A 12,004-nucleotide genomic window follows, 5' to 3' on the forward strand; every position below is an offset into this window, starting at 1 on the left:
AATATTAATAAGGATTAACATTGATGGGGCACCACCCTGAAATCAGGGACTAATAACCGAATATTAAAACAGTCTCAATATTAGATTGTTTTCTTAGGAAAATCGACATCCGAAGAATATCGATTTTCGGGAAAAAAAACAATGAATGAAGGTTTGAATCCGAGCACTGACATCCCGTCAGCATGACACAGGTGTATGCAAAACAAACCAAAACACTTCTCTTTGTAATATAAACAAAGTTTATTTATGCAGTAATATCAATTAATAATTAATACAATGCAGTCAATAAACTTCCGACTTACAACTACAAACTAAACAGTGATATGATTAGATATGGAAATAAAAAAGAATCCTATAACACATAAGGTGTGTGTGTGTCAGTGTGTGTGTGTGTGTCAGTGTGGTTAGTGAGAGAGAGAGAGAGAGAGAGAGAGAGAGAGAGAGATTATTAAGTGACAGCCCGAAAGCTGATTTCGCGATAGCTGGAGATAAAGCAGCCGTGTTCATCACTCAGAGACGCGGTTTTACGAGCAGGGCTCGTAAAAGTCCTGTGTTATTTGACTCTAATGGATGAACTCAGTTGCTGTCTCACCCGTGATGGCGAAAATGCACAACAGTCCAATTTGGTTGGACCACAATACAGCAAAACAAATTCGTGATAATTAATACCCTGAGTATTAATAATTAGCGGACATGGCGATCCGTAAACTGTACAAGCAAAAAACCTTGAAACACAAGAATAACACGCTATAATATTCTATCTCTGCCCAGACGTAAACCTCTTACTTGAATCGCATGAGGACACAGGTAGAATGTGTTTTCCTCCGTCCTTTAACTTTGACCTGGTTCCTTGAGGCTCGGGTGATGACGGGAGGCCGTTTCCTCGCGCTGTCGGTGGGCGGTACGGCTGTTGATTCTCGGCGGGCTGGTGGAGAACTCAGAAATGTCAACTTGATTGAAGATGGAAGAGAAATCTTTAATCTCTTCACTTCTGTAGGCCAACGGATGAAGATGCGAATTGCTCGGCGGTCTCCTTCAGATCCGTTAGAGTGTTCGGTTGAACAGAGTAATCTCAACTCGTCCAGCGAGATGGAGATTGTATGGCTACAGTTTCAAGTCGGACATTACTTCCTTAAGCCACGAGGTTGCACCGGAGAGCAGCAAAAAGCTACGTCCGTATTCGGTGAACTAAGTCGCTGGAAGCAACTTTGGAAGCATTTCAGAATTATTTGAAGTCCTGATGATGTCATGTTTGAGGGACGTTCTGTTGTGTGCCTCATCCAATAGGAGTTGAGAGCTCGATCCTTTAGAGGGCAAGGCTTCATGGATCTGTAGTCTGTTTTGGACTCCCTTTGTTTGATTTTGGTGCGATTTTTTTCAGCAAAATTTATGACTTAGAAGGAGGGGGCTTGAGGAATGTTTTTTGACTGTTAGGCCTGCCTTTGTCTTCTATCTGAATACATGAGGCCCAACATTCCCCCCTTTGTTCTGAAGAGTTGGTTGTTGTCCAGCATCTTTAGAGCAACTGAAGGGCCGAACAGTTCTTGTCAGTTCACAGTAACCTGTGGGTTACGCCATCCATGTATTCCTGATAGGAAAGAGAAATGGTTGCACAGTCCATACAGTTCATTAGAGTTCACAGAGATTTTATCATCTGGACAGAGACTGAGGCACATCTGGGCATAGAACTTCTAGCTAATTCTAAAACTACATTCATCACACATAAACATTTCAAGTTATTGGAAGGCACAGCATTAACCATAACACAATCCTTTGTTGTTCTTTGGTCATAACACAAAATCAAAGTAGAACCTGACATTGGTTACTAGGAACAAAATGTTAGAGGAAAGGAGGGTTAAAGGTTAAAAGGCTTATCCTTGGAAATGATGGAGTTAACCTGTGTGATGGGCTCAGACTGCTGTGTAAAATGCGGCTGTATGAGAAGTGAGTCCAGTCTGGCCTGTAGGTGTTGAATGTACCTGTACATGGCGTGTGCAATAATTGCGATGATGATCCAACCACTAAGGAGGAGCCAGAGGGCAACCAAACTGATAGGGTGTTCTCGGTAAGATGACGATCTGCTTTTGTGACTATGAAATATAGTGGTCAAGCCAGTCGGTTTGAGACTGAACTTCACTAATTCCATCCCTTCAGCCTGAAGCTGCTGTCGAAGGGTGTCATCAACGGTGAGGCTGTGACCTCTAAATGCGTCCATGATCTCAATTTCTGCATCATGTCTGTTGACATTGAGATGATGGAGAGCAATATCGTCAGTGTGCACGCTGGCTCCTCGGGGAACCATTAAGAACACCGTTTGGTTTGGTAGCCTTGGTTTAGTGGCCTTAGTTTAGTGGCTGTATCATGGCAGTCGTATGACTTCGGTGGCTGGTGTGTTAACGAGCCAGCGACTGCCTGCTCGCTCTACCTTTGTCTCTGTTCCTTCATCTTTGATGGACATGCTATCATGACACTTGTTCATGGAATTCGGCTCTTTGGCCGCAGAGGTAGTTAGTCACCTCTCTAATAAAGGGGTTGTGTTTGGACAAACCCAGTGAATGTACTTTGTCTTGGTACACATGTTTAGGTTAGAGATACGGTAGAGCGAGGTGTCCTCATCATGGTAGGCGAGTGTTGGTGGTGTTTTGAGGTGAATGTGTGCATTACCTCTCTGAAAACCAACATTAAATACAGATTTTAGTCTGTATATATTCTGCCTATGACGGTAGATTGAGGATAAATCCTATTTTGAGGTTCTGAGGATTTACATGGATTGGAATTTCAATGCCAAAACTATATGCCATGTGTATCTGTGAAGGTTGCACAATGGAGATAGTAGCAGATCTAAGGATTTGTTCGAAAAGGTCTAGGGAGACCAGGTAAGCTGGAATCCTTCCACCACTCAGACTGTTGACTGAGGAGCTAATTTCCCTGAGGAGGTCCTGCATTAGATCTTTAACGATACACGCATAAGTTGTTTTCTCTGACAAAGTCCCTAAAGTGTGCAAAGTTTTATTGATAAGAACGGATTGCAAATTTACAGTGACTATAGTACCCTGAAGGGTTTTATTCAGGCCCTGTAATTGTTCTTATTGAAGTCGTCGTCTCTGCTGGATTTTTGGACGATGACGACGTGTGTATCTGAAGCTGGCGAACTGTTTTCTGGACCAAGTGGTCTCGGTATGTCAACCTGAGCCCACGTGTCCACGACGGCAGTCAATGAGCGGAGCCAATCGGTTCAGTAGGTCCTGGCCAACTAACGGTGGTTCTGTATTAATGGGACATATGTAAACAGGGTATGTTAGCATCATCCCTTGAAAGGTGTCAATCCAGGCCCGTTTTGTGATAGATGACCTATCTTGCGTGTAGCTTGTGACGCTTACGTTGCAGGTCTCTGTCTATAACGGTTTGCCAAGGGAGAGCTTTGCTCTAGCCACCTCTGCGAAGGTGTTGGAACCCATTAGACTATTTCGGAACCGGTGTCGAGTAGTGCGTGGGAGCGGAATGACCCATGTGTCAGGCGTTGCCCTTACGGTACAGATCGCCCAAGAAGGTCAGAAAAGGAGGGTGTGGCATGTTAGGAGTGACTGTTTTGGGGAGCAACTTGGACACTGTTCCCCTTTTCCCGACCTACAAAGTAAACTTTGGCGTTAACGGAAGGGGGTACATCGTCTAGTCATACTGACGGGGTTTCAGTGCCGTGTTCCTTTGAGGAGGTCGACGGACCTGGTGAACAACGGAGCACGTCAAGCTTAGTTACAAACTCAGTCAAGCGTCTCCTAATATCCTCCATTTCCTCTCTCAAATCTTGTTCTCTGAGGGGATTTGAAACCTTTCCTACCCACTCACCTCCTTGTTTGGGTTTTTGTTTGAAACACGCATTTCCTTTCGGCCGGCGAACATTTTGTTGTTTAGGCCTGCCGTGACCCTGGGGTTGTGTCTGGTTACCACCCCCCTGGTTCTGTTGCTTGCCCTGCTGGCGGGGTGATCGGCGCCTCTGGGGTCCGGTTCTAGCATTCACCTTAACGCGAGGCATTTCGTTGCCTTCAAGCGCTAGGTCTGCATATGAGGCTTGGCTCCCCAGGGCTCTGGCGTTGCCTTCATGCCCTCGGGCAGGGCGCACGCGTGTCTCCCATGCCAGTTGCGCGTACTTTCTGATTTCCTGCATGGTGGGGTTGCCCATTCTGCAGTGCATTGTGACGTCATATCGCACGCACTCCTGGAGGTTGTGAAGGAAAAGAGACTTGAAAGCTCGTTCCTCCTCCAGACCTGGTGCATTACTTCCTTGGAAGTACGTGGTTCTCAGGCGTCTATAATACTCACGTGGAGACTCGTGCCTCTTCTGGGTGATGGCGAAAGCAGCTATGGTAGCGGAGGCTTCATCGATATACAGCGAATACTCCTCGCGTAGGGTTTTACACAGAGCTGAGTAGCGGTTTCGTGTACTAGTCGGTAGCGTTTCCATGAACGCATGGACACTCCTTACCGTGGTCTTCCATATGAGCTTGAGTTTTTCGCGCGACGAAGCGTAAGGCATATCAATCAGGCAGTGCTCAATTTCCCTAAGATAATTGTCGATGTTTGAATCTCGATTATTTGGGTCAAAGCATTCTATGTCCCCTGCGAGGGACTCGAGTTGTCGGATGCGCAAGCATTGGTGTCGGTATGACCACGAGTCGTCCGAGTCATCCGAAACATCATAGTCACTCTGATCGCTATAGCGATGAGGACGACTTCCTCCCCTTCGTGGTGGGTAAAGAATCCAGTCGATGCGTGGGGGTGGTCCCCGGGTTGCGTACAGCTCCCTGGCTAATGGGATCTTTGAGCCGCTTACACCACTCTGGGCTTGAAAATAATTGTCCCCCCTTCGTGGTGTGGAATCAGTCGGTTTGAAACGCACGGTGTCGTGACTAAAAAATGACTGAGGAGGGCAACTATAAGGAGGGGCACCTGCATCTAACCAGCGGGCCGCTGGAGGATTTTGAAAGGTGTCTTGGAGGACGAAGTCAGAGACTGTACCACTAGGGGCAGCTCGGCTCCTAGTGTGTGTTCCTGGGTTTCTCAGGGGCACATTTCTACACGTAGCGCTAAAAAGGGAGCCCTCTTCTATGTCAGATGTCGTGCGGTGCGTTTCAGCTGCACTTACCTGATCAGACTCTACTTTTAGCTGGGCAGCTTGAAGCTGCCTGCGCAGGGCTTCGTTTACCTCCTGCATCCAGGCATTATCTTCCTGTGCCTGGACTTTCTCAGCTTGAGTGCACCTAATTTCTTGGTGCAGGCTGAGATTTTCATTCTGCAAGGCTTGATAGCTGCTCTGCAGCTGTGCGAGCTGGGCCTGGTGGTCTGCGGTTTGCAGTTGGGTTTTGCGGTGATGAAGAAGGAATATTTGGCCCACAAGGTCCAGGATTGTGCGCATTGGCTTCCCGACCGGGTTGTTGACATAATCAACTAGTTCCTGCAATGCTTCATCACAACGACTAATATTGTAGCCGTTAAGGCTATCTCTCTCCTCTTTGGAGAGACGAAGGACAGCAGCAACTACATCTTGCAGTGCTGGGTCGACTAACCTCTGTGGAGCTTTAGCTCCAGTCACGCAGGGCGACTGGTGACTCATTTTATTGGGGCCGTAAAAATTCTTGTGATAGTGGCTCTGACAGCTTGTTGTTTTACAGTTGATATAATGCTAACACGAAAGCACAGTTGAGAGGTTTCGACCTGTGGCTTACGGTCTACTGTTATGTAATGTGCAAATTTCACTGTGTTCTCTCTTTTGTGGACGTCAATGAAGTGACTTGGCACCTCTCTGTAACATTTAGATGAAAGCGTTAGGAGTTAAATAACAACAACAGCAGGTTTTAAGCAGACTATAGTAAATTTACCAACCCCTAATTCACTCTTAAGAGCACTTTCACACCACACTGGCTTATGTTTGGCAAGTTTTGAGAAGTAAATTGTCACACAGAACCAAACTTTGAAGTAAGGATTTCAAATTATTACTTTGGATTCTTATGCATACACACTGTGACAGAACTGGCACGTAGGATGCCTCACACGGGGCACCAATTATTTTGTAGGGCTTTACTGGTTGTTTAGATCAGTGTTACTATCAGAAATAATTAATAATTATTTCTGTATTTATTAATCAATATTTAAATTAATTAATTGGATCTAACTCAAAACCTCATATGGGACTCCAGTAAATGTAGTGTGCTACGTTTAGGAGCAAGTTTGGTTATTAGCAATAATTAATAATTATCAAAGATAATTATTAATTATTAAAATCAATAGAACATTGATGAGAATCAATGTTAGCTTTTTTTAATCCTTTAAAATCAACACTTATCAAAGATAATCGTTAATTGTTAACATCGATGAAACATTAAAATTAACACTAGCTTATTGATCATTCAAATTCAATCAAAGATAATTATCAATTATCAAAAATCAATAGAATATTAATAAGGATTAAAATTGACGGAGCACCACCCTGGAATCAGGGACTAATAACCGAATATTAAAACAGTCTCAATATTAGATTGTTTTCTTAGGAAAATCGACATCCGAAGAATATCGATTTTCGGGAAAAAAAAACAATGAATGAAGGTTTGAATCCGAGCACTGACATCCCGTCAGCATGACACAGGTGTATGCAAAACAAACCAAAACACTTCTCTTTGTAATATAAACAAAGTTTATTTATGCAGTAATATCAATTAATAATTAATACAATGCAGTCAATAAACTTCCGACTTACAACTACAAACTAAACAGTGATATGATTAGATATGGAAATAAAAAAGAATCCTATAACACATAAGGTGTGTGTGTGTCAGTGTGTGTGTGTGTGTCAGTGTGGTTAGTGAGAGAGAGAGAGAGAGAGAGAGAGATTATTAAGTGACAGCCCGAAAGCTGATTTCGCGATAGCTGGAGATAAAGCAGCCGTGTTCATCACTCAGAGACGCGGTTTTACGAGCGGGGCTCGTAAAAGTCCTGTGTTATTTGACTCTAATGGATGAACTCAGTTGCTGTCTCACCCGCGATGGCGAAAATGCACAACAGTCCAATTTGGTTGGACCACAATACAGCAAAACAAATTCGTGATAATTAATACCCTGAGTATTAATAATTAGCGGACATGGCGATCCGTAAACTGTACAAGCAAAAAACCTTGAAACACAAGAATAACATGCTATAATATTCTATCTCTGCCCAGACGTAAACCTCTTACTTGAATCGCATGAGGACACAGGTAGAATGTGTTTTCCTCCGTCCTTTAACTTTGACCCGGTTCCTTGAGGCTCGGGTGATGACGGGAGGCCGTTTCCTCGCGCTGTCGGCGGGCAGTACGGCTGTTGATTCTCGGCGGGCTGGCGGAGAACTCAGAAATGTCGACTTGATTGAAGATGGAAGAGAAATCTTTAATCTCTTCACTTCTGTAGGCCAACGGATGAAGATGCGAATTGCTCGGCGGTCTCCTTCAGATCCGTTAGAGTGTTCGGTTGAACACAGAGTAATCTCAACTCGTCCAGCGAGATGGAGATTGTATGGCTACAGTTTCAAGTCGGACATTACTTCCTTAAGCCACGAGGTTGCACTGGAGAGCAGCAAAAAGCTACGTCCGTATTCGGTGAACTAAGTCGCTGGAAGCAACTTTGGAAGCATTTCAGAATTATTTGAAGTCCTGATGATGTCATGTTTGAGGGACGTTCTGTTGTGTGCCTCATCCAACAGGAGTTGAGATCTCGATCCTTTAGAGGGCAAGGCTTCATGGATCTGTAGTCTGTTTTGGACTCCCTTTGTTTGATTTTGGCGCGATTTTTATCAGCAAAATTTACGACTTAGAAGGAGGGGGCTTGAGGAATGTTTTTTTGACTGTTAGGCCTGCCTTTGTCTTCTATCTGAATACATGAGGCCCAACAGCATACAGAAGGTAGGTTGAACAGCTGGCTGTCTGGTGCAGTCAAAACAACCTTGAGCTGAACACGCTTAAAATGGTGGAGATGATTGTGGACTTTATGAGGAACACCCCAACACTGACCCCCCTCACCATTCTAAACAGCACTCTGGCAGCAGTGGAGTCATTCAGGTTCCTGGGCACTACCATCTCACAGGACCTGAAGTGGTGGACACACATTGACTCCATTGTGAAAAAGGCCCAGCAGAGGTTGTACTTCCTTCACCAGCTGAGGAAGTTCAACCTGCCACAGGCACTGCTGATACAATTCTACTCAGCAGTCATTGAGTCTGTCTTCTGCACTTCAATAACTGTCTGGTTTGGTTCAGCTACGAAATCAGACATCAGAAGACTACAAAGGACAGTTCGGACTGCTGAGAGGATTATTGGTTGCCCCCTGCCCCCCCTTCAAGAACTATACACTTCCAGAGTGAGGAAAAAGGCTGGAAAAATCACTCTGGAACCCACTCACCCTGCCCATTACCTTTTTGAACTGTTGCCTTCTGGCTGACGCTTCAGAGCTCTGAGCACCAGAACCGTCAGGCACAGGAACAGTTTTTCCCTCAGGCTATCCATCTCATGAACAGTTAAATTGCCCCATTGAGAAATAACTATGTGCAATACACAGTTTAGTCTTTTTATATTTATCCAACACTTCCAACCTCTTCTGCCATTTCAATCCTCTGAAAAAAAAACAAAAAAACATTTGCATTGTACATAACAGATTTTTATTTGCACTGTACATAACAGATAACAGATTTGTATTAGATTGCACTACGTATGTGTCTGTGTGTGTATGTACGTATGTGTATAGCTATTTTTTTATTTTTTATTATTATCTATGTCTTGCTGCTGTTTTTGTATTGTTTTTGTATTGTTGTATACTGGAAGCTCCTGTCTCCAAGACAAATTCCTTGTATGTGTAAGCATACTTGGCAATAAAGCTGATTCTGATTCTGATTCTGAAAAGCACAACCCTCAGATTTTATGGCGAGAGAAATAAATCATGCACTGGGATACCACTTGTCTGTCCAGCTGTTTAAAGCCCATCTCATCCATGTCCATTGGAACCACAGCCATCGAAGTTGATTCTAAGCCAGTGCCAAATTTGCCTTCTGAATACTCCGACTTCAGCAAAACCAAGGCTTCACATTTACCACCTCATCGCCAGAGACTGTGCCATTGCCTGGCACTACACTACCACATAGGGGGCAGTGGTGGCTCAGTAGTTAAGGCACTGGGTTACTGATCAGAAGGTCAGGGGTTCAAGTCACCAGTACTGCCAAGATGCCTCTGTTGGGCCCTTGAGCAAGGCCCTTGACCCTATCTGCTCCAGGAGCACTATATCATGGCTGACCATGCACTCTGACCCCAGCTTGGCTCTGATATGTGAAAAAAAGAAATTCACTGTATATGTGCAAATGTATAATGTGTGATAAATAAATACAATTAATTAATTAAACTGCTCCTGAGGAAGAATCAAAGGTTTCATTTGACCAAGGCTACAGCTGGATTCTTTGTGGATAAGAAGGGTGACAGTCTTCACCCTTGTATAGATATAATGATATAACTGTGAAGTTTCAGTACCCATTAACTCTTGTCCTGGCCGCATTAGAACAATTGAGAACAGCCAAATACTTCACCAAACTTGACCTCAGCAGTGCTTATAATCTCATTCACATCCGTGAGGGGGATGAGTGAAAGACAGACTTTTCCACCAGTAGTGGTCATTATGAATATCTGGTTATGCCGTTTGGATTGGCTAACAACCCATCAGTGTTCCAGTCGTTCATAAACAATGTGTTCAGGGACATGTTAAATCATTGGCTAATTGTTTACATTGATGACATCCTAATTTACTCGAACTCCTTGGAAGAACACATTAAACATCATAGCAGTCATGAACACCACTTCTGAAAATACACTCGTCTGCCACCGGAGGTCTCTCTCACCTGAATACTAACAATTGGACTACAAATCCCAGAACCCACATACCTGGTCTGATTGCACATACACCTGTTCCCCATTTCAAGGACTATTTAAATGCTGAGCAAACTAGAATCAATAGGAAGTCTTGTTTTGCCATGGCTACATTACTGAACATTTCTCTACTGTCTATTGCCTGCCTTCTGACCCTGGTTTGTCTATCTGGATATTGTTGTTACCTGTCTGCTGCCTGCCCTGACCATTTGCCTGTTACTGACCACGATTATTGCCCTGTCTTCATTGCTGTTGTTGTTCCTGCTATTTCGACTCATGCCTGTTTGTACTCTGATTATTCCGCTGTTTAATAAACTGCACATGGATCTTAATCCCAGATCTTCTGAGTCCTTGTTACAAGTGTACACAAGTTACACATTTTCTTTTATATCATCAATGTAACAGCAGCAAATAATTTAAAAATACCTGTCATAACCACTAAAATCTGATTATACTGTTGTGTATATATAGATATATATATAAAAACTAATTTCTTTGAAATATTCACACTGCACATAAAGGCAGCATAAAAGTAATCCATATGACTCCATTCAAAATCATGACAGAGAAACTAAACAAGTGATAAAAGATAAAAGATAAGATAAAACAGACATGAAATGAGTGGATGCATTTATTTTGGCTCTGCAATGGATTCACAAATGACCAAACGACTGTGAATGAGGTAATGGTACCAGAAATGACAAAGATGTCTGTTAAAACAAGGTTCTTCTTTAAAACACTACACTGTTTCTATTACTACAGCTACAGTACAACTAACACTAACAGCGCAAAACCAATTTTAAACAACTGTTCTGTCACCACTTTCTTATTTTATTAGTCAAATAAGTTTAGGTGAACCCCAGAAAAATGGTAGGTTATACAACCATTATGGATAACAATTACCATCTTGTATATGGTGTGCAATAAGTGCTGATTTCAGAGAAAACTTAGAACCAAATCAGACCAGGACAATGGCTTCTCAGTTCTTCAGCATGACTCAGAGATGAGAAGGAGCTAATTTATCTCTTGAATGACTGCCACTGAGAAATTCTAACCAGCTGGTTGTTTTTACAGGCCATGAAGAAAGTTGGTAAGACTAATTAACCCAGCAGTGAGTCTATTAATGCTCAGCCAAATGAAGATAGCAAAAGGCATACTACTTTTATCACACATGACAGCTAATGCATGTACAATAGAGTGTGAACTTTAGCTTCACACCAGTATAGCAGTTCAGAAGATGATAACTATAATCCTGTTTAGATGATGCTCAGCGTTTTCTAGAATTCTTTATGATTTATAAAGCATCACATAAACTTCAAGATGTGCTGTGTTGTACAGGTTTGATGAAGATGGTTTGAAACTTAAATGTCAGTTCCACTAGACAAGTCTGAGCTCTACAGAATCTCTCCTAAAAGTGTACACCCAGATGTTGCACCTAGACTTTTCATATTACTAAAGGAATCAAATGTTCTGGCCAACAGATTGCCAGATTATCTTCAAGTTCTGCCTCTTTTGAGGAAAATAAAAAGAGCTGTTAACTGCACCTCAAAATAATTTTCTGACTATCACACACAGAGAACAACTGATGACCTCAAGGTGTTACCCTCATGGAGAGACTTGACCCTGCTAAAAAATCCAACTTAACCAGCATGCAATTCCCATGCTGGTCTAAACTGGTTAATGCTCGTTAATGCTGGTTTGGTGCTGGTCTAGCTGGTGGACCAGCATAGCCATGCTTTTCACCACAGCTGGTGAAGTTGTTTGACCAGCATGGCCTTTCAGGTGAAGCTGATTTAGCTCATTAAAAAGCCTGTTAGGGTCACCAGCACACCAGCATGCCATGCTGGGGGCCAGCGCACAAAATACAACTTAAGGTGGTGACCAGCGATGCTGGATTTATTAGAAGGGTCACTAGTTAAACAGACTCTAAAAGTAAGCATAAAATAAAAATTGACCCAAAAATTATTTAGACACTGAAGCCCACTTAAAATGTGTGAATGTCATTGCACTAGATAACAAAATGTTAAACCAAGTTGCATCTGCAAACAAATTATGCTAATTCTTTTCTCAGAT

This window comes from Myxocyprinus asiaticus, chromosome 1 (genome assembly GCF_019703515.2).
Source record: "Myxocyprinus asiaticus isolate MX2 ecotype Aquarium Trade chromosome 1, UBuf_Myxa_2, whole genome shotgun sequence".
Lineage (NCBI taxonomy): Eukaryota > Metazoa > Chordata > Actinopteri > Cypriniformes > Catostomidae > Myxocyprinus > Myxocyprinus asiaticus.